General features: G+C 49.6%; 1 protein-coding gene and 1 long non-coding RNA gene across 4 annotated transcripts in view; one reads left to right on the top strand and one right to left on the bottom strand.

Moving 5' to 3' along the window:
• The window catches only part of XKR6 (XK related 6), a 165,236-nt gene that overhangs the window by 76,908 nt on the left and 66,924 nt on the right, over window positions 1-21,404 (bottom strand). The window lies entirely within an intron of this gene.
• On the top strand, window positions 7,337-11,051 carry LOC128785068 (uncharacterized). Of its 3 annotated transcripts, none has more exons than XR_008429748.1 (4): window positions 7,337-7,538; window positions 7,689-8,313; window positions 8,399-8,467; window positions 10,825-11,051. It is a non-coding gene; the product is annotated as an uncharacterized LOC128785068 (long non-coding RNA). The 3 variants fall into 3 exon arrangements; XR_008429747.1 differs by having other exon boundaries at window positions 7,337-7,827; window positions 8,256-8,313; XR_008429746.1 differs by having other exon boundaries at window positions 7,337-8,313.

Below are 21,404 nucleotides of genomic sequence, written 5' to 3'. Positions count from 1 at the left end.
CTGGCTGAACCTGGGGGTGAGCAGAGCCCTGAGGATGCCCCAGACCCCCATTCCCAGGATCACAGCATGGATGCAATGTGGAATTTCCTCTGCACGCCCCGATGCCTACATGAGAACCTCTGCTCCATGCCACTGCCACCTCTGAACCACAGCCAGACATGGACTCTGGTGACTTCCCCAGGGTCTCCTTGGGGGAAGCCACACATCCCAGTGGCCAACAGAGTCACAGAGAAGGATGGAAAAGGGACAGAGGCTCCCACACCAACACCAAGACTGTGCCCTGCCCATCATGGCCACGGTCCTGTGTCACCCCCATGGTGTCCCACCTCTCAGAACTCCCTGAGGAGGAGCAAGGAGGGGACCAGGCTGTTTTTTGGGCAAGGCAGAGGGAGGAGTGTCTGTGTTTGCCTCAGAGCACTCAGGGGATGACGGATGATGCTCCATTATTGGTGCCTTCCAGTGCCACCCTGCCACGGAGGAACCACAGGGATGGCACAGTGGGAATTCAGCGTTACTCCTCCATACACCTCTGGATCCTCTTTCTTTCCTCACCTTCCTGCTCCTTTTAGACCTTCTTTTTCTTTCTTTCCTCACTTTCCTGCTCCTTTTTATTCCTCCTCTCTTTTTTTGGTGGTACAGGGAGGAAGGGTTTGACTTGGAGAAGGAGCAGTGCAGACAAATCCATCAACTCCAGCGAGGAGGAGCCGAGCCAGCAAGCTCCCGAAAGCAGCAGGGAGATGTCTCTTCCTTGGGGGAAATCTCTGCATGCAGGGATGATGGGAGAGCCCCTCCGCCCCCCTGCCTCCCTGAATCCTCCGCACTCTCGGCATCCCCTCTCCGCCTCCTCACCAACTCTCCGGTTTCCGTGACAACGCTTGGCTCACCATTGCAGCACTCACCCAGCCCAGCACCAGCACAGCCCGTGGTGCCTGTGCAGCCCACGTGGGGTTCAGCGGGTTCACCAGCAAGCAACAGCCTCGGGCTGGGTGCTTGGAGGAAGCTCCAAACTGCAGCTGGATCTCGGAGCAGGGAGAAGGCTGCCAGGCTGGGGATTGTCTCTTTGATCCAGCTCCCTGCAGTGGTTATTGCGAGAGGTGGGTGCTGAGAGAGGCTGGGATGCAGGAAAGGCAAAGGGGAAAACCCTCACAATGCTCAGGTCAGAGCTGATCATAGAATCAAAGAGTCCCAGAATGGTTTGCCTGGGAAGGGACCTTAAAGCTCAACTTGTAACATCTCCTGCCATGGGCAGGGACAACTCCCACTATCCCAGGCTGCTCCAAGTCTTGTCCAACTGGGCCTTGGACACTTCCAGGGATCCAGGGACAGCCACAGCTTCTCTGGGCAACCTGTACCAGGCCTCCCCACCCTCACAGGGAAGGATTCCTTCCCAGATTCCCATCTAACCCTGCCCTCTGGCAGTGGAAGCCATTCCCTGTGCCCTGTCCCTCCATCCCTTGTCCCAAGTCCCTCTCCAGCTCTCCTGGAGCCCCTTTAGGCTCTGGAAGGGACTCTGAGGTCTCCCTGGATCCTTCTCTTCTCCAGGTGAACACCCCAAGCTCTCCCACCCGGCCTGATGCTGAGGTTATGCCCCCACAATAAATCCATGCTGGAGCCTGATCTCCATCCCTGAGACCTGGCCATGTTCACAGTATTAACCTTTCCCACCCTCCTAAAGACAGTGGCTGCATCTCAACCACCTGTAGGGGATGACCCCTGGCCCTGGCCAGCTCCTGAGCTGAGACAGGGATGGTTTGGCTAAATCTGAGTTGGCCAGGGCTGAAAAGGCTCTGGGGATGGCGGCAAAAACAGAAACGTGAAGGTTCAACCTCAGCCCTTGTGTTCTGACTCTGTTGCATTTACCACTCACAAAAATCAATCACCCAGCCCAGGCCGGGCCTGGGCAAACCTGAGTCCATCTGCTGGCAGTGCTCTCAATCCATCTGTGCCCCAGTGGTGTCACACAAGTGCCCAGAGCAGCAGCAGTGATTTCCACCAAGGACTGAGCCCAGAGGGTGACTCACAGAAGCCTCTCAGGTGATTGTCCCCTGCCCCAGGGGATAGACTCAAACTCTGGTTATTTTGGCTGAACAGTCACCAAGGACATGAAGCCACCTTGTAGAGACCCAGACACTGCTGGGAGTGCTTGCAGAGAGCAAGGAGGGAGTTCCATATATTGTTGCCTGCTCTGACCCATGGAAATAAACCAGTGGAGGGAAAAACACAGCCCAGGGTGACCCGGGAGACCTCAGACTGTGGGAGAGGGAGCTAATTACCCGTCCTGAAAAGAAAGGAAAAGGCATAGCTGGAATCAGTGACAAGAGAAAGGCAGCTCTGCTCACTGAAAAGCAGCTTTCTGTGGGGTGAGATTATCCTGATTCCAGCTGAAGTTCTTCCTCAACGGGACCCAGAGGCGATGGAAATGCTATTTACAGGCAGCCAAATTCCTAGGAAGGGACTGGAAAGGGCAACTTTTGGCTATCAGGTGGAATCATGTTTTAACTCTTGGGAACGGTGCCCACTCCAAGCTCTGGACTCTTGGTTTTGGTGGGAATTCTGACACCAGCTGGATGTGGGGTTGTCCTCTTTGACATTGAGAAGCCAGCTGAGATTCCAGCTGCCAGAACAAAGGCTGAGGAGCTGTGTTTAACAGCACGAGGAGCCAGCTCTACATTACACACGCACACGCACACGCTGAGCTGTCCCCAGCATTAAAATTTCATTACAAGGAGTGCACCAGGAATAACCATTATCAATTATATATTACACACTGCTTTAGTCTAAAAGAAATCTGATGGCTTGGGGGTTCTGCTGTGAGAAGGAGCCTCTCTTGCAGGCTTTGGAGCTGGTTGTGTGGTGGAGCTTTGTGATTCACCACACAACTCCCCCTCTCCCAGCCCCATGTCCTTATGGTGGGAATATCCACTCCAGGAGGTGCCTGCCTGGCTGTTTGTCCCAATTCCATGCAGGTCATGCTGGGTTATCACAGAAGCACACAATGGTTTGGGTTGGAAGGGTTCCAGTCACACTTTCCACTGTCCCAGGTTGCTCCAAGCCCTGTCCAACCCAGCTTTTAACATTTCCAGGGATGAGGCAGCCACAGCTTCCCTGAGCAACCCTCTGTGGGATGCCCAGGGCAGGACAGACACTGAGGATTGGAGCTTGTGGCTCTTTGTAAAGAACTGGCTTTGCTATCTGGATAATGCCACCATGCCTGGAGCTGCTTAGGTAACTCACTTGGTCACCTGAGATGTCACCTACAGCCATGGGCGCCTCCAAAGGTGGCTGTCCCTGTGTGTCTTGGACACCTCTCATGGGTGGAGGTGTCCCCACTGCTGACAGCAAGTTCTTTGGTGGCCTCAGTGTCCTCTTTCAGATACCTTGCTCTAAGCACCAGACCTCACCCACATCCCAGAGCTGAGGTGTCCATGAACTTGTCCTGCACCATTTCCCTGGGACAGCAGTGACAGCCATCCCTTCAGTGTCTACAGCACCCAAATTTCCCCTTTCCCCCCGTGCACCAGGCCCAAGGGCTGAGCAGCTTTTAAAAACTAAACCCCAAACTCTTCCATTCTTAAGCTGCTCCTCATCCCCACTCTGAGCAGCCTTGGCCCTATGAAAAATCCACTTCCAGTTCTTCATGTTGAGGAATAAATGCTGAAGGCTTTCCTGCAAAATGACCCGCCCCCCTCCTACAGATGGCAGACAATGAACAACCCCAGATCCTGACAGATGATAATGACAGGGACACTAAGAAACAATGGGGTGGAGGGAGGGGATGTTAAAGGGTGTTAAAGTCTTAACACTGATATTTCAATCCAATTAATTTCTCGGTGTGATGCCTTAGGAGTTTAGCTTTTATATTTTTCATATATTTGTAATCCTGCAAATTCTTTGGTGTATAACTCTAAAGCTCCATAGCCTGTCAGCTACTGTCCTCCCATTTTATTCAGACAAAACAGTTCCTCTCCAGGCCCAGGACTCAAGGTCACCTCACTGTCTCAGGCCCCAAAAAGTATAAACAAAAGTAAGGTGGGGGGAGAAGCAAACTGGGCCTATGACTTCATTACCTGAAGCTGTAATTGGAAGATTAATCCCTGATATGTAAATGGACCAAACTTATAACTGTATGAAAAATTGGTGACCATTTCCCCCAAGGTGTACCTATTGAAGGCCTTCAATAAACACCCATTTTTATTCTCTTAATTTTGCCTTAGTCTCTGTTTCAGGTAGCCACTCCAAGGCATGATGTGCACCAAAGTACTGGATATTGTGGAAACATCAGCAGCTGGGTGGGGAACAGTCAGGCGAGGGGGGGTCTGCAGGACTTTGACAGCTCCTAAGTTTTTGGGATGAGATTCTCAGGCAGATAGGTAAAGGGCATGGGGGAATGGTTTTTAACTAAAAGAGGAGAGATTTAGATTAGATCTTCGGAAGAAATTCTTCCCTGTGAGGGTGGTGAGGTCCTGGCACAAGTTGTACAGAGAAGCTGCAGATGCCCCTGGAAGCATCCAGGGCCAGGATGGCTTGGACAGGGCTTGGAGCAGCCTGGGACAATGGAAAATGTCCCTGCCCATGGCATGGGGTAGAATGGGATGATCTTTAAGGCCCCTTCCCACCCAAACCATTCTGTGATAAAACTACAGTGGACCCCACATTTCTTTGCTGCCAACAAGCCCATGGCTGCACTTTGAAATCCTTATTTCCCTTTCCCATCCAGTGGATCGTGCCTGAGAAAGTGATTTCTCAGGATGCAGATTAAAGCAGAACAGCAGAGAGCCTCCAGTGCAATTATGAAAAGGAAGTAATAAAAAATAGCAATTAAAAGTCGTATTTCTGCTGGGTAAATGCCTGGGCAGGGCTGGGAGTTGTCGGAGAGAAAGGTGCCTGACATATAGAGGATGCAGCAGAGGTAGGGGTGGGACAGAAAGGCTTTGTCCGTGCCAGTGAAAGAAACAGGGACAGGGATGGCACCAATCCTGCTGCCACCTGTTGGCACAGCCCTTTGCACAGTTTTAATCCAGAAAACAGGCCTGTTGTCACCTGCCTGTGACTCAGTTTCCTGTTGGATGAGCCAGGAATGATGAGTCCTTTGGTCATCCTGTCTGTGTGGATGGTGGGACACACAGCATTCCAGTGCAGCTGCTGAAATGGACATGGGGAAAAGCAAAGCAATTTGGGTTGGGTGGAAGAGGTTTTACTCACTGAAATGAAAACATGGGCAGATTCTTATTTGGTTCAACCCTGAACTGAGCACCTTTGACGTCCTGGAGTGGCAGTCAAGGCACAGCCTGAGGGCATCTCAGGTGGCTTTTGGCACATGGGGAAAAACTAGGAAAAAACAACATCTTTATAGGTGAAATATCCAGAGCCTCCTCTCGGAGGTCCTGAGGTCTTGACCTTGAGCTGTCCAAACTGCAAATGCTCTTCCAGCTCCTGATCCAGCAAGGATTTACACCTCAAAAATCCTGTACCTTGTGCACCCTTGTGGACATGGGGTCATGGGGTCCTTCTGCCTCTTCCCAACCCTCTCAGACCTGGCCAAAATGAGACCTCTGAGCTGACTGGTTGGCAGGTGATTGAAACCTCAACACTTGGAAACTTCAACCACGCTCCTGCCATGGAGGTTCACCCAGGAGAAGATGCCAGTGGGACAACTGGGATGAGACCATAGGTCCAGCCCCACAGGCAGCAAATGAGACCCCAGCCAGTGTGGACATTTCAGGAAATGCTTAAAAAAACCATCTAGAGGCAAACCTTGAAGGCCAGAGGAACTCTTTGCCTTTCTGCTGCTGAGTCACCAGAGGGGAGCAGGAATCAAACAGAAGAAAGTAAGAATGGAGCAGCAGTAAGGGGAGATTGTGGACACAAGCCAGATCAAAAACTTAATGGGTCTAAGCAGGCACTGGGGGTGGGAGAGAGAGGGGCTGGCAGGGAGGGGAGGCTCCAGTGATCCCACTGCACCCAGGGGAAGGGAAACAGATGTTCTGGGGTGGGAGCTGGAAGTGCAGTCACTGGGCAGGGTCATTCCCAAGAGCTCAGGGGACATTTGGAGGGACCAGGTGGAAGATCAGGACTGCCACCATTCCAGCCCTTGCTGAGGTCCCACATGAGGTTTGGGGCAGGGATGGGGTGCAGGCTGATAGAGGCTGTTTGAGAGGTGATGGGAATTCATGGATATAAAGGAATAAAAGGTTTTTCAGCCCTGTGTAAATGTGCCTGGGGCAAAGGGGTGATGGGCTCATGGAAATCAGCCTCCCCAGGTATTAAATTAGGAGGCAACTCAGGCCAGCCCAGGATGAGCCTGCTGGGTGAAGATGCAGAAGACTGAGGCTCAAATGCCAGTTCTTGCAGTATCCCAGGGTTCAAAAAACCCTGTTTTTCCCATTTGCATCCCAAAGCTTTCCTTTACATGTTCCAACATGAAATCACATCCAGATCTCTCCCCACACTACAGCTAAGAAAACAAATGGCTCTGTGAGTAGAGGAGCAAAGCAAGGTTGGTTTCCAAGGGATGATGGATTCTCCTGCATCCAGTAAAACACAAACTCCAATGAAAGATTTACCCAAGTCTGTGACACTCATCAAGTTTCTCTGATTGGCTGGAATTTAGGAGAGAATATGGTCCAGGCGTGCTTTTTCCTTCACTAAGGATACCGGGGCTCCTATTCCCTTTCCACGTGCCTGATTGTGTGAAAGTTGAAGGATTTATCCTCTGAAAAATCAGTATTAAAAGTTTTGAGGGGTCCACCCTCTGTGCCTATGTAGGTCTGGTTTCTTTAGGAAATAAATGTAGATCTGTGGTGAAAGACTGCCCAAAACCAAACAGGAAAACTTTGGAAACAGAACTTTGCACGTCTCAGGCAAAGTGAAGCATTTAAAATGCCTCTGAGGTGAGGTTCGACTTCAAAATTTTCCTCCAGGCTCTAACACCTGAGGGGAAATAATAATGATGAAGAAATGGAATGCTGATGACTTCTTCTCTGCTTGCCTGGATTTAAAAACATGGAATGATAGAATCACTTGGGTTGGAAAAGACCTTTCAGATCATCATTTTTGTTACTTTCTGAGGGCTCGGTGTGCATCTTGGAGAGCCTGAGATTGGCAATGCCTTAGCTAGAGCCAGTGAATTTCAGGATATGGGGAAAAGAGCTATTTGATCACACCAGTGATCTGAGCTGCAGATGGGACAGGAGCCCTGTCTGGTGGCTCAGCAACCGTGTCCTGGTGCTGGTCCCCTCCCTGCTGTGTCCATGACCCCAACCTGTCTCCGAGGCAACCGTGGAAAAGCTGTGGCATCACACAGAGCTGAGCTGAATCCTCTTTTTGGACCTTCCCTGTGTGAGTCACCTCCTCACGTTCTCCTCCAAGAAGGGACCACATTCCTGCATGGTTGCCCCTGGGAAGAGGTGCCGGATGCCACCTTGCCCCAGCAAGCACGTGTGTCACCATGGAATCACAGAGGCCTTTGGGTTGGAAGGAAAGTGAAGCTGATCTCATTCCAACCCCTGCCATGGGCAGGGAGACTTCCACTATTCCAGGTTGATCCAAGCCCCATCCAACCTAGCCTTGGACACTTCCAGGGATCCAGGGGCAGCCACAGCTTCTCTGGGCAGTCTGCACCAGGGCCTCCCCACCCTCACAGGGAACAATTCCTTCCCAATATCCCATCTAACCCAACTCTCTGTCAGTCTGAAGCCATTCCCCCTTGTCCTGTCTCTCCACATGGGAGCGCATCCATGGAAGAGTTCCAGAGGCTCCAAGCAAACCCTTTCCAGGCAGATCCCTGACTCGCAGGCTGACCTGCAGCACGCGAGGCATTAACCAGCAGTAAGGGGATCCCGCCGTGACTCATCCTCACGGATCTGACAAACCCTTGATCCCATTGATAAAAGCCCGGAGGGTTCTGGCTCCCGGCCAAATGCCTCCACTTCATTCATGGAAAAGAGGGACAGGGAGGGAAACGGGCTGGGCTCGGGTCCAGGGAACAGAAGCGCAGGCAGATCTGGCCATTGCACAGAGTCCTCCTATAGCCATGGATGGAGGCCAGGGGCATGGGAAGGAGCTGCAGCCAGCCCTGCACAAGGAGGCTCCGGCCAGGAAACAGCAAGACAGCAGAGTCCTGGGCCAGAAACACACCCTGGGGGAGGGAGGAGGAGCAGACCCTTCAGGAAAGCCCTGTTCCTAGGAAAGGTCATGTCCTTCTGGACAAATCCCTCCAGTGGCACCATTAACCTGAGCAGTGTGGTTTTTCCCAGTAGGATCTAGAGCCAAGCTCCAGTCTTAAACACCAGCAAGACCTCAGCAGCAGGACAGGTGAGGGGCAGTCTCTGGGTGTTGTGGGATGCAAATATTCCTTGTGCAATCCCTCGTGCATCCACATCTTTTTGTGTGCCCACAGATCCTTCCAGTGTTGGAAATTACTTATGTTTCTCACGGCTTTTTCCTAATTGCTGCTGGAGATAAAAAGGTATCCAGGGATTTGAAACTAGATGGTCTTTAAAGTCCCAACTCAAACTATCCAGTGATTTGATGGGATACCGGAGCATATCATGCCCATGGGGATGCCAATAACAGGGGAAAAACCTGTAAATAGTAACCCCTAAATAAATCCCTGATCACCAGAGTATTAGTTCAGAGGGATCATTCCTGCTGGAGACATTACTGGAATAAGCACCTTCCTAGAAAAGGATTTTTTTTTTTTGGCTGAATTGGTATTTTCCAGCAGGGAAACAAAAGTTTGCCTTGAGAAATTCCTAGATGGCCTCCTGAGGAGATTCGTAGACTCAGCAAGTCTTTAAGGTTGGAAAAACCCTTTAGGATCATCAAGTCCAACTGTGCCCCCAGCACTGCCAAGCCCACCACTGAGCCGTGTCCCCAAGTGCCACATCCACAGGGCTTTTAAATCTCCCCAGGGATGGGGAATCCACCACTGCCTTGGGCAGGGAATGACTTGTGCCTCCATGCAATCTGCTTGGAAAAGGCTGCTGAAAAGGCAGAAAACCCTCAATGGGTTTCAAGTGTCAGGCCAGGAGACCTGACAGCCAACCCAAGAATATTTTAAGCCGTGGGGATAAGAGCTGAGCCACAGCCCTCTCTCAGCTGGCACACGGAGGAGCCAGGCTGGGACAGGCTGGACACTTCCTCCTCTTTCCACCGATTGCATCTCCAGGTCTTAGGGATGAACTGCAGGGAGTGACAACCTATCAAAGACAAAAAGACTCTTCAGTATAACCCCACCTGGACTTTGATCCCCAGCCAAGCCTCTTGTAAGGGAGAGGTGATGGCTGGTTTGCTTTCAGAGCTGCAGCAGTGGCTTAAGGCAGTGCAGCCCCCAGCCTAGTGCTGGATTAGTCTCACTCCAGTGCTTTAATGTATCTGTAAAGGTTAAGAGCTGATTCCTGGAGGTGTCAACCACGCAATGGGGCCGTGCTGGGAAGGGAAGCAGAAATGACAGCTTGAAAGCAAGCAAAGGGAAAAATTAAGGGGTTTAAGAAGAGACTTCTGAAGAGAGAGATGTTGGTCTGGGGGGCAGTGCCTGGGAGGGAAGGGGCTCAATCCCACCCCCACTTGGGGCTAATCATTGGTCCCACAGAAGGCAGCGAGGTGAATTTGGAAAACACGAGTCTAAAACAAGGCAGAAGTGCAGCAGCAAGGCCAAAACATCTGCAGAGACCCCGACCTTGCTCCTGCAGCACAGCCAGCAAACCCTTGGAGCGGGATCCACACCATCCCCCATCCCAAAATCACCTCAGAGCCCCACTGCAGAATTCAGGGAAGCAAGCACCTCCTTAAGCACTGACTCCATCAAGCAGGGAGGAAAATGAACACTTCAGTTGTAGCATTAGTCACGGGTTCCTGTGCGTGAGGGAAGTGGATCCCAGCGTTGTGCTCTTCCCACACAAGCAGTCCCATTGAGATCCAGAGCTACTCAAGCAGGGAAAAGTCAAGTGAAGTGAGGATGTGTGGGTAGCTCTCACAGTGCTTTTAAGGTAACGTTGGAGGTTGCCGTCCATGTTTTTCCCCTCTTGAAATTTTCTCCCTCTTGCAATCTTTTTTTTTTTTTTAATTTTTTTTTTAAACCAAATCCACATTACAGAGAAAAATGGCAAGAAAGTGTAATTGTAGAGGAGGGGAAGGAATGCAGGGTAGGGAGAGGAGGCAGCTGTATTGACCATCTGCTATACCGCTAAAAACACCCACTTAAGTGTCTGTTTACAAATCAAGTTGCCCGTGTCAGGAGAAACAGAGGCACTTCTTCAGCAGGATCAGACGATTGGCTGCCAACACACTGGGTTTATTAGGGAGCAGGCTGGGTCTGGGTGAAAATGTGTGGTAGGAGAGGAACGAACCCAAAGTCTGTTCCCAACAAGGAAACACTGAGAGGCACAAGGCAGGAAAAAACAGTGCCTGCAAGGAGCTGTAAAGTGGGCCCACCCCTGAGCCAGCTGCCATTCCTAGAGGATTTCCAAGATATCCTGAATATGAGGTTTATCTCAAAAAAAAAAAAAAAAAAAAAGCCCCACAAACATTCAGCTCCAGCTTTGGCTTCATTGTTTGCCAAGGACAATGTTACAGAATCATGGAATCACAGAATGTTTTGGGTTGGAAGGGACTTTAAAGACCATCTCACTCCACCCCCTGTCAACACCTTCCACTATCCCAACGCATCCACTTGCTCCAAGCCCCATCCAATCTGGTCTTGGACGCTTCCAGCAATCCAGGGGCAGCCACAGCTTCTCTGGGCAACCTGTGCCAGGGCCTGCCCACCCTCACAGGGAAGAATTTCCTCCTAAGATCTAATCTAAATCTATTCTTTTTTTTTAGTTTAAAACAGATGCCTGTTGTCCTATCACAATCTGCCTGTGTTAAAAGTCCCTCTTCATCTTTTTTTATAAACACTCCTTTAAGATGAAGTGAATTCCAGGTGAGACCAGCTCCTTTTCCCTTCTTTCCACTTTGGACAGTGCTATATCCTTCTTCCAGAAAAGCCTGCCCATCAGACAGCATTGCTTGGCATTTCACATCCATCTTACACAGAAATATTAAACAAAAAGCTGCCAAACACTTTTCCAGAGGTGTATTTAATCCCAGCAGGGATAATGAAGCATCCTGACCCCTCAGATGTCAGGTCATTGCTCATAAGTGCCTAATGATGCAAACAAAGCTCTAAAGATGCATTGCTAACCGATTCCTGCTTCCATTTCCACCATCCTTGGGAAAGCAGGTGCAGGAGGATCCAGCTGCATTTTGGGAATCTGTGCACACAGCTGAGGTTGCCTCTGTTCCAGAAACCAGGGGCCCTGAGCTTCTGACACAGCCACGTCTCAGGTGATGCCCTTCAGAGAACCTGAGTTGGGTCTCCAGGGGCCTCCTCATCATCCCATTCCACCATGAAAAGGATTTGGGGGCAACAGGAATTTTAGGATAACCCAGAAACTATGTCCTGAAGCCAGCTGGGAGAAACAGCTTTCTCTGATTGTGGAATTCATGAGATAGGACTTAAGAAACAGGGAATCACACAGGTAGAATTGCCTTAAAACTTAACTGCACTCAACTCTCCCAAATCCAGTTCCTGGGATTCTATAACATCAGAAGCCAGGTGTTGGAGACTCATCCAGCATAGTCAAAGAGTCCCAGGAGAAGGAAGTTTTAGATGCCAGACATCAGTCAAGGAATCTCTAAAGGCATTCCCCTGACTGCTTCCAACCTGGCCACTGCTGGGCACACGTGGGAATGAGATCATGGAATCACAGGATGGGTAAAGTTGGAAAAGACCTCAGAGAACACTGAGTCCAACCATTAACCCAGCACTGCCAAATCCACCACCATGTCCCCACCTGCCACATCCACACAGCTTTTAAATCCCTCCAGGGATGGGGATTCCACCACTGCCCTGAGCAGCCTGTGCCAGTGCCTGACCTCCCTTTAAGTGAAGAATTTTTCCACAGTATCCCATCTAAACCTCCCCTGGCACAACTTGAGGTCGTTTTCTCTTCAATCCGAGCAGGCTCTGATGTTGGTGGCCAAGGCAACCACAACTGTTGTACATCAAAGCTGCCCCACCAAGGTCACTCAATTTGCATTTCTTTACATCCATGGAAAATCTGGCTTGTATTCCAGCTCAGGCACAAGCAAGTGTCCAAGTGGGACTACAAAAACAGTGGTGGGGACACTTAGAAATGTTAAGGCAGATGGCACAGCTCCATCCCAACTCCTGCCTGCAGAAAGCCCTGGCAAACTCCTCAGGAGTCCTGGCTGACCTGTCTGCAGCCACTGACCATTCCAGGCCGTGTAAAATCCCAGCCATGTGCCAGGGATCTTCTCCCTGACAAACAGTCCCACCAGAAGCCCGGCACACTGCTTGAGGAAAGCCCTGCCAGCCTTTCCTCCCTTACGCTGCCCTATCCAGTAGTTTTCTCTCACTGAGGAGCCCAAGGAAGAAGTCCCCCGTGCAGGCAGAGCAATTTTTAAGATGCAGCCACAGCAGAGAGGCAGCCAGGCCTCTCCTGCAGCCTGTGGTCAGCTGGCAAGGCTGCATGAGAGGCAGATCCAGGCAGCTGCCAGCCCTTCATCTCCTGCAGGAGCTGGTATTCCCTGTCCCTTTGAACAAGTGCACGTTACCAGCGAGTCAACAGAACAGACACTGCTGATCAGCTGTTAATGCTTACTCCAAAGATGAAAACATTTAACACGAAATCAGATCTTAGAGGATTTTTTTATTACTATTATTATTTTTATTCTCTCTCTCTTCTTCTTCTTCTTCTTTTTTTTTTTTTTTTTTTTTTTTTTTAATTCCCTTCCCTTTTAATTCACTCCTTTATCTTCCAGGCCTTGATAGTGTCAGGAACTGACTGATGACTACGGTGTTAAGTTGCCTCTGGTTAAATCAAACACTGCTTCAAGCAGAGAGTTTCTGGCTGGGAGCAGTTCAGAAGTGACGTGGAGCAAGGGAATAAAAATGCCTCTTTGATGGGTGGAGGGAGCCACGCTCCTGGATTGATGGAGAGAGGAAGAAAATATCCCTGTGCTGGTTTATCCCTGTCGTGTGGCACACACAGGGAGGGTTCAGGTAATTTGGGCAGCTGTGAGGCTGGTGCAGGGCAGGGGAGCATGACTATAGGAACAAAAGCTCACAAAAGTGACAGCAGCTTCCACTCAGAGGGGACAGAGGATCCTGTGCTTTGTCTTCTCACAGAGACATGCACAAAAAAAAAAAAAAAAAGCCCAATGCCTCCTGCTGGAGTGAAGCTCCATAGCCTCTTTCCCTGCAGGAAGAAATCAGTGGAAATGTTAGTCCAGGGACTCATTTTGCTCAGCAGCAGCTGCCTCTGAGAGGGTTGTTCAGCCACTGAACCAGCCCCATCCAGTTGTGCTTCCAGGTGCACACCCTGCTGCAAACCATTCCCATTATGCCAAGCAGCCTTTCCAGTGGCTCACAGATGTCCCAAATATGAGCTGAGTTTCCTTCAAGGTCAGTTCCTGCCTCTGCTCCCACCAGGTGAGGCTTTTCTAGAAAGCTGGTGAACTCCTTCTGCTCCACTTTGTGCCATTTTGCATTAAAATCAACGTCACTTGGAGCAGCAAAGCTCTGCTCTTTATTCATTCAGCAGGGCTGCTCATCCCCCTCATGCAGATGAGCACCAAATACATCCTGGGAGCATCCAGGGAATCCATCCCCCACTTCAAAGAGCCATTCTGGTTAACACAGAAAGCTGAAGAGTCAGAGAAAGTGGTTATTTTATTTTTAATTTTTTATTTTTTATGCAGCACTTTAGGTATGACCCAGGCTCCCTGCGGTGGAGGCTGCGTCTCTGTGGATGTGTCCTGGGGGATGGACACATCACCTTGGTGGCCAGGTGGAGTTTCCAGCACAGCTCTGAAGTCACACAGCAGCTGAGATGTTGTCTCTGGGATATTTAAGTCCCTCGGAGCCCAAACACTTCTCCTCCCAAGGCCCTGCCCAGCCTTTTATGTGCTGTGCACTAGAAGTTGCTGAGCTACCCCATAATTCAAACTTCCATGAGATGTCCCAAGTGGGGTCCCAAACCCAAACTCCCTTGAATCAAGGGATCAAATCCTGTAAGATCTCACAAACTGCTCTACTGGGTCAAACTCATCCATTTTCTGGCTCCAACAATGGTCAATAGCAGATTCCCAAGGCAAGGATGGGAATTGGGTAAGATGAGAATTTCACACAACTCTCCCAGTCCCCAGCAGTCTCCAAATTTGGTACTACCAGAGAAGGGAACAGAGCTGGGGGAAGGGGCTGGAGCACCAGGAGGGGCTGAGGGAGCTGGGAAAGGGGCTCAGCCTGGAGAAAAGGAGGCTCAGGGGGGACCTTCTGGCTCTGCACAACTCCTGACAGGAGGGGACAGCTGGGGGGGTCGGGCTCTGCTCCCAGGGAACAGGGACAAGATGAGAGGGAGAAGCCTCAAGCTGCACCAGGGAAGGTCTAGATTGGATATTGGGGAAAATTTCTTAATGGAATGGGTTGTTCAGCCCTGGCACAGCTGCCCAGGGAAGTGGTGGAGTCTCCATTCCTGAAGGGTTTTAAAAGCCCTGTGGATGTGGCACTTTGTGGACATGGGTCTGTGGTGGCCTTGGCAGTGCTGGGGGATGGTTGGACTCAATGATATTAAAGGCTGTTTCCAACCTAAATAATTCTATGATTCCACCTACAGAGATGGGTAGTTGGGCTTTTTGGGCTTTTTTTTTTTTTTTTTTTTTTTTTTTTTTTTTTTTTTAATTTCCCTTATTCTAATGAGTTTTCCAGTTACATAAACCTCCCGAGCCTACTACCCTCTTTCAGAAATGAGTTCCATGAAGAACTGGCAGGATCATAGAAGCATAGAATATCCTGAGTTGGAAGGGATCCACAAGGATCATCGTGTCCAACTCCTGGCCCTGCACAGGAGACCACAACAATCCCATTCTGTGCCTGAGATTGAGATGGTCTTGGTTCAGACGAGTCCTTCTGAGCCCCAGCACATTTTTGCAGCACCCTGGTTCCTGACAGTGCTTTTGCCTTGATTTGCACTGCCCAAACCAGTCATCCACATCAAAACAGCACCTCTCTGGTGCTGGATCTGGATCTGGATCCTGTGGGGTCTTGGTAGGTCAAACAAGTCCTGTGTCTCAGTGTCTCCTGTGTTTTGACAGCAAATGCTCTGAATCTGAGGCTGCTTCTCCTTGGATGCACAGAAAACACTGGATGTTGGATTACATCACAGGTTTCCCAGGAAGGGGGGGAGCAGCCAGTGGGGTTTAATTAACAGCCCCTAAAACTTCCAGACACCTGGCAAAGGGCAGCTCTGTTTGCAGAGCTTGATGAATCCAGAGCCTCCAGACCACGTGTCCCACATCCCTGCTAGGAAATAAAATGGGTCAGGGCCAGTTCTCCGAGGGCAAAGCAGCATGGCACAGCTCACATCCATATGGACAGACTCTGCCGTCCTCCAAAGCAGGCTGGCATGGAGCCTGCTGGAAAACATCCCTGCTAAACCCTCAGGCACGCCCAGATATTGTCTGGGAGAGGGGTGCTTGGTCTGGGCCCAGCCCGTGTTTGGGATCATGGTGTGGATTTAGTGCCAGGGATGATCCCAGAGGTGGATTCAGCCTCCTGCCCTTGTCCCGGTTGATTTGTTTGATGTGGCCCTGGGGAGCTCTGGGCTTTCACACACAGATTGTACCTGCCAGGACCCATCACCTGGGCAGCATGGCCAGGCCAAAGAGTGCAGGACCCTAAAATGTCACACTGTGGGTAACTCTACTCCAGAGTCCAAGTCTGGGGTTATATTTGCTGGTACAGACAGATTCTCCTCACTTGGATACATCCTCCCTTTGGCCACCTCCCTGCCCACGGTTTCCCAGGAAAAATCAGCTGGACAGGCACTCTTGCATCCTGCAAGGTGCTGAAGGGGAAAGTAGACGCATGTGGACAGGGTTTGCTCCCACTTTGAGTCATCCCAATCCCCAAAGAAATGACAGACACAAGTATTGCGAAATAGGGGGAATCAGAAAATGGTTTGGTTGGAAGGGACCTTAAAGATAATTTCATTCCATCCCTATGACATGTGCAGGGACATCTTCCACTATCCCTGGCTGCTCCAAGCCCTGTCCAATGTGGCCTTGAATGTTTTCAGGGTTGGAACATCCATAGATTCTCTGGGCAACCTGTGCCAGTGTTTTATCACCCTCATGATAAAAAAATTCATCTTTACCTTTAATATAAATTGATGCTCTATTAGTTTAAAACCCCTTGTCCTATCACTACAGGCCCTAATAAAAAGTTTGTCCCCATCTTGCAGGTGCCAGGCCTGGATCTTTGGCAGAGCTGGAGGGTACCTGAAACCCTGGCTCTGTTCGGCTGCTCCTGGAGCAGGATGCTGCTGCAGGAGGAGAGCAAGTCTCTGCCTCTCCATTGCAAACCCTAATCATCTCTGAGGCACAAAATAGGAAGAGGACAGAGATCCAAAACGCGGCTTCCCACTTGGGCCAATCATGGAATCATTAAGGTTGCAAAAGACTTCTGAGATCACTGAGTCCAACCATCAGCCAGCACCACCGTGTTCACCACTAAACCACGTCCCCAGGGGCCACATCCACACTTTTTGAACACTTCCAGAGGTGGTGACTCCAGCACTGCCCTGGGCAGTCTGTTTCCATGCCTGACTGCACTTTTGGTGAAGAAATTGTTCCTAACATCCATCTTAAATCTCTCATAGCACAACTTGAGGGCATTTCCTCTTGCTCTGTCACTTGTTACCTGGAGCATTCCTCTTTCTTCTCTTGCCAAACCCAGTTAAAACCAGGCTTGAGTCTCAGCCTTCACCACCCAGCTATCTATGGCCTACAATGCTGTAGAACAGATTTTTCTTTCAACAGTTTTAACAGTAGGAACCTTTACACTAAACCCAACTTCAACTTGCACCACAAACACGTTCCTGCAGGATTTAAATGTTTAAATCCCATAGAAACATGACGGGGGAAAAAAGTTAATTTATCTTCAGAACAACCCACTTTGCTTGGGGTCTTTCCAAAATGATGATAATATTAATGTCCTTAATGCCAAGAGATTTAGAGTTTTATAGAGGATTTGGCTTTATAGAATAAAATCATGCAGTGGAAGGGACATTCAAGTATCATCAAGTCCCACTCCTGGCCCTTCACAGAACAGCCCCAAGGATCACATAATGTTTTCCTGGAAGACTGAATTCATGCCAGCCTGCCTGGAAGAGGAGAGTGAGCAGAGGGCTCTGAGTGCACTCAGGGGGAACAACAACCACTGCCCAGAAATCAAAAACTTCCTCATAAAAATTCGGAGGATGAATATTTCCCACACAGAGAAGAATTAGCCACTGGCACAACTTACCCAGGAACATGGAAAAAGACTTGTTTCCTGCTGTGTTTAAATGAAGGTGGATTTCCTTCTGAAATACCCTCCTTGGGTTTGGCTGAGGGGCTATCTTTGACTCAAAACCTCAGAGCCAGCTTATCCCAGATATCACAGAATCACAGAATAGTTTAGGTTGAAAAAGACCTCCAAGATCATGGAGTCCAACCATTCCTTCAGCACCACCCTATTCACCACTAAACCTCATTCCCAAGTGCCACATGCATTTGTTTTTGACCACTTCCAAGAGATGGTGACTCCATCACTTCCCTGGGCAGCCTGTTCCAGTGCCTGAGCACCCTTTCACTGAAGACTTTTTTCCCCCAACCACCAATCTTTGGATCTTAGGTTCCTCCTAATCCCCTGAGGGTGGCTGGGAATTCTTCAAGCTGGCCTGGTTCAACTTTATGTGCTTTGAGTTTGTTGTGTTCCTTCCCAACAAATAACGCCGTGCACGGATCATCCACTGCTTGTTCTACAAGGCTCCAAGCAGAATCCATGGCAGGGGGTGGAATGAGATGAGCTTTAAGGTCCCTTCCAACCCAAACCATTCTACAATTCCATGATTTCTCTGTGTCCTTCATCACACTTCTCGTTCACATCCTCTGTGGCTCTCAACAAGAGCTTCCCCTGTGAGTGCTCCAGCTTTGCTCCTGTGCCCTGGCTCCTCAACACATCTGAAAACCTCCAAGTCAATCCTGAGGGGACATTCATCATTAGAGCTTTCACATTTTGATTTTTAACCTCTTTGAAGGCTTCCCAAGGATAGCCAAAGGAGGGGTCCTCTTTTAGGTGCACGAAACAGGTGAAAAAACCCACCAAAATAGCCCTTAGTGCATTTAGCAGACTGGCAAGTGTTTGATCTGATCCTCAGGTTGGAAAGAGCTGGATGTCCTTGTGCAGAAGCCAGACAGCATCTCCTCCTCCCAAATCAAATTTCAGCCTCCAGCACCACCCCCTCACAGGCTGTGGTTTCAGGAGATGTTTCCAAGAGCTGGGAGCACGTGCCTGCCCTGTGTTAGGTGAACACACAGGGGGCAACATGGAAATTGCACAGATTCCCTTAATTCTGAGTTGAGGGGCTGGAAGTGCATCCTGGCAAAATGTTAGGAGTCCAGACTTGCAACAGCAGCTGCTGCAAGGAGCTCAGGGACAGACTAACAGCCCGTGCAGGAAGGCGCCGGGTGCTTTCTGCACGCGATCTTTTCCTGGCAGGGAAGTGCTGTCAACCCTAAAGTGTTGGAAGAGCAAAAGGAGGTGGGAAGTGTCCCCAGAGACAGCCAGGAAGTTGGGCATGGAGGTGTTTCTATAGCAGAGGGCATTGCCCTCTGACCATTGCAAACCCATGGACTCATAAGTGACGGGATGGATCACCCCCATCCAAGCTACCTCAAAACCTGCTGAAAATTCCTGTGTTTCCCTCCAATCCAGCTGTGACAGAGGGAGGGTTATAAGCCAAAAGACTTGAAGAGATCATTTTTTTGATGTTTCATTTTGGGCGTTGGTCCTTTCTCCCAAGTAACAAGTGACAGAACAAGAGGAAACAGCCTCGGGTTGAGCCAGGGGAGGTGTATGATGCATATTTGGAATAATTTCTTCACAGAAAAGATTGTCAACACTGGCACAGCTGCCCAGGGCAGTAGTGGAATCAGCACCCCTGGAGGAATTTAAAGGAAGTGTGGAAGTGGTGTTTGGGGACAGGGAATAGGGAATGGTTCTGTTGGTAGCGAGTGGGGGATCTGCCTTGGGAGGAGAACCTGAAAAGGAAACTATTGTATGGGTTGGTATAGAATTATATAATTGTTTAGGCTGGAAAAATCCTGCAAGATCGAGTCCAACTGTTAACCCAGCACTGCCAAGGGGGTGGCAGCTGTCCTGGTGAGGCTTTGGCCATCCCAGGGTGTGATTTAAAAAAACATTTGACCCGTGGGTACATCAAGTTCAACCCTTGGGATCAACCTATGCCAGATCTCCTTGCCATGATCCAACACGGGGACACCTAGAGCCAGGGTCTCCTTGCTGGTGGCTCCAAGACACAGGATGCTTCCAGCTGCTGCCCCAAACTCCTGTTATGGCCCCAGCTGATCAATTTTGGATGGTTGGAAACAGATCACAGAGTCATGGAAAAGTTTGGGTGGGAAGGGAACTTTAAAGGTCACTTAGCCCAACCCTCTCCTCTGGACTTGCCTCTGAACTCTGCCCAGTCCAGCCTGGACTCACCCTGGGTGTGCCAGGAACACCAGAAATAAGGGGCCACGTTCCAGCAAGGGCTCCAAGATCAAATGGGATCAAGCTGATCTAGAGACACTCCTGATCCCCTTCCTTGCTCCACTTCTAGGCTACATTTTCCACCTTGTGATCAGTCCACACTGGGTTTTCCTTTGTGTTTTCTGCTGTTTCTAAGCCAAGTCCCTCCACCTTGGCACTGTGAGTCCACCAAGTCCATGTGCCCAACTCCACCTGCTCCACGCCTCGCTCCTCAAAGCCAGCCAGGCTTATCTGACATCTCTCTGCTCCCCTCTCTACATGCAGGGCATGGCAGCCCCAAAGCCAGGTCTGGAAGCCAACCTAAGCCTTGTAGGAGCAGCAGAAATAATCCCATTAATGTGAATTCCCAATAAATCAGGTCTTTGTGCAAGACTTCCCATCTCTAACCAGCAATTCCAATTTAATTTGTAATACAAATGTGTTTTGCAGCACAGCATGTGCCAGCTCCTGCAAGAAGAGCAAAAAGAGCTGCAGCAGCTTCTGGGAAAGCACCTGGTTTCTCCTGGGATGGGGCATGTGCTGGTGATTCCACTTTGGAGCAGGGTTGGAACCTCCTGCTCTTTGTTCTGAGTGAGTCAGAACTTGTGCAAATCTTTTGCATTTCCACTTTTCTATCCTGCTGAAGCTCTGCTCATCCTGAGCTCCTGGAGCACATTGACTTCCTCAGAAAAAAACACATTTCACATGCAAAGATCCTTAGGAAAATGAGATACTTGATGAAAAGCTATCCCTTTGCCTTCCCTCCCAATTATTTTTAAGTACTATAGGCATGAAATAAAATATTTTTTATTAAAATGTCGTCAGGCAAACAAAAATAATCTGACGAGGTATTCCACAGCAAAGCCAAAATCAACTCTGAAAAATGACTCAAGCAGAAGGGTTAACCCCCAGCCTGTAATTTCTTTCCCAGTGAGACAGCAAATCCTCTCGAGTTTTCTATACAGAGGGACTCCTGCAAAGTCTGGCATTATTTGATTTTATTGTTTTCTGAGTAATAACAGTCCTTCTCTAAGGCTGGGGACTGGATTTGTCCTTATAAAATGACCTTTTTGTAGCCTACAAGTAGTGAGAAAAGGACAAACTGGCAGCAAACGGACAGGATCTGTGGCTTTCTGCTGGTAGAAAGTCAGCTCTGAGACACTCCAGAGACAAGTGTGGTGATGTCTGCTATCCCTTGGGATCTGCCATTTCCAGAGCTCCTGCAAACCACACCCACAACGTGCTTTTATTATTCCTGCAATGGTTGAGCAATCCCCCCTCACCTTTGGAGCAGGTGGAACCCTTTCGCACTGTTGGTGCTCCTACCAATGCCAGCAGCCTTCCTGCTTTTCTTGTGACATCATTCCCTCTCCTGAAATCACACCCATCCTGTCCAAAACCAATGTTTTTTTCTCCAAAAGCAGAAGGAATCATGATATGCCGGAACATCCAAGTGCTGCTGTTCAGGTTAGTCTACCCGAAGTCTTTCAAATCCTGCAAAGTCCCTGCCAGAACATCACAGAACAAAACAGAAGTTTTATTCCTCATTTGCCTGATGGATATTTTATCTCTTCTGGTCAACTGCTTCTTCATCTCCACTAAGAAAATCTGGGAACAACTCTCTGTCTGTTTGAAAGGTGCAGAAGCAAAGGAAAATGGCCAAATACTGAAAGAGGGGGATAAATTGCTTCCTTGGGTAGATCAAAGCAGGCTGGTCTGCACAAAACCCACCCCTCCACACAGAGCTGAAGTGAGGAGCTGCTGT

The sequence above is a fragment of the Vidua chalybeata genome, chromosome 3 (assembly GCF_026979565.1).
Source record: "Vidua chalybeata isolate OUT-0048 chromosome 3, bVidCha1 merged haplotype, whole genome shotgun sequence".
Classification (NCBI taxonomy): Eukaryota; Metazoa; Chordata; class Aves; order Passeriformes; family Viduidae; genus Vidua; species Vidua chalybeata.
Note: the sequence above shows the minus strand (reverse complement) of the source record. Positions and strands in the feature narration are given on the sequence as shown.